Raw genomic sequence first — 1,699 nt, forward strand, 5'->3', positions numbered from 1 at the left:
GTATCTTTTCATTTTATTGGACTGCAATATTATTTTGTAGATGTTCACGAGGGGTCCACTCACATTCGTGGTGATGCATCGAGTTCATCCGTGAATGCCGCACAACAACAAGTTTTCACGCAGGGATCGTCTTCACCTACTGTGAGGCAAGGATGAAATACCAGAAGCTTCATGCAAGGAAGATCAAGACCACCAAATGGGCTTGCGCATCCACACTTTCCAAGCTATGTATTACTGATGATTTCAATTTGCATTGTGATAATGTTGGGTTGCATCATTTTGTTTTATCAGGGATGTGAGACATATGAACACATGACGCTTGAGTTTCTTAGTACTCTCTCGCACAACATAATGTTGGGCTTAGTAAAAATGCATATGAGGAAGAGCGGATAACCTTCCGTCTCTTGGACCAAGACTTCAACATTACTCTGAATGAGTGGTGTGCTCACTTTGGCTTCCCCAACAACCATGATGACATCCGCTATGTTTATGAATTCACTAATTCGCACCTGAGGCAATCCTTCTATTAAATGAGTCAAAATAGCTCTAAGCAAAGGGCCGGTTGCATTAAATATCCTATTAATGTTATTTCAATTATGTTATCACTAACTCGCGGCAAGCATGAGGAGAAGTTTCTAAGGTGAATGATGAGAATATGCTAATTGTCGGGAAAGGATCTAACCTTGACATCGGTTATTCGCCCAACTTAGGGGCCATAATTTTGCTACACCTCACGCATCACGCAAATCATGCACAAGGAGATATCGTGTGTGGAGGAGCGATCATGATGTTGGCCAACTCCCTTGGCCTCAACTATAATCACCTTCGCCCCATTGTCGGAACCAACCTTGTTAATATTCGTGTTCTTACTAGCACTATAATGGCAGTAGTTAGCCGTGGTCGTATTTGCATTAAAATTCTTGGAGTTGGGTACTTGTTGCCTACTCCTATGACTAACAGTTTCTCCATAGAAAGTGGACAATTGCATTATGTGCCACGGGAAGGAGATGCAACTTTTGACCAAGAAGGCCGAAAACCTGAACAAGTAGACGAAGAAGAGCTCGCCATAAATGAAGAGGAGGAGCAGCCCCAAGAGCAGCCACAACAAGTAGCCTACACCACCTACATGGACCTCTATAGTCTCTAGGGCTCTATCAATAATATGAGAAACCTCACTGAGTCCCTTCAAGGAACGTCCATCAACATGAACACTAGCTTCTCCAACTGGAGCAAAGGATGGGCTTCTGACCAACCACCACAATGATCTCTTGTTGGTTTGGGCTTGCAAAAGCATAAGCTTTGGGGAGGTCACAACCATGTGTACATCAAGATGTGGCAGTATTATTTGAATAAATTGTAATGAGGTTGTACCTAAGATCATTGAGCTTCAAAACACTCGTGTTTATTAATATGTCTCCAACGTATCTATAATTTTGATTGTTCCATGCTATTATATTATCTGTTTTGGATGTTTTATATGCATTAATATGCAATTTTATATTATTTTAGGGACTAACCTATTAACCTAGAGCCAAGTGCCAGTTCCTGTTTTTTCCATGTTTTTGAGTTTCGCAGAAAAGGAATACTAAATGGTGTCCAAACGGAATAAAACCTTCGCGATGATTTTTCTTGGACCAGCAGACAACCAGGAGACTTGGCGATGAAGTCGGAAGAGCCATGAGGTGGCCACCAGGACGGA

Source organism: Triticum dicoccoides, chromosome 7A (genome assembly GCF_002162155.2).
Source record: "Triticum dicoccoides isolate Atlit2015 ecotype Zavitan chromosome 7A, WEW_v2.0, whole genome shotgun sequence".
Taxonomy (NCBI): domain Eukaryota; kingdom Viridiplantae; phylum Streptophyta; class Magnoliopsida; order Poales; family Poaceae; genus Triticum; species Triticum dicoccoides.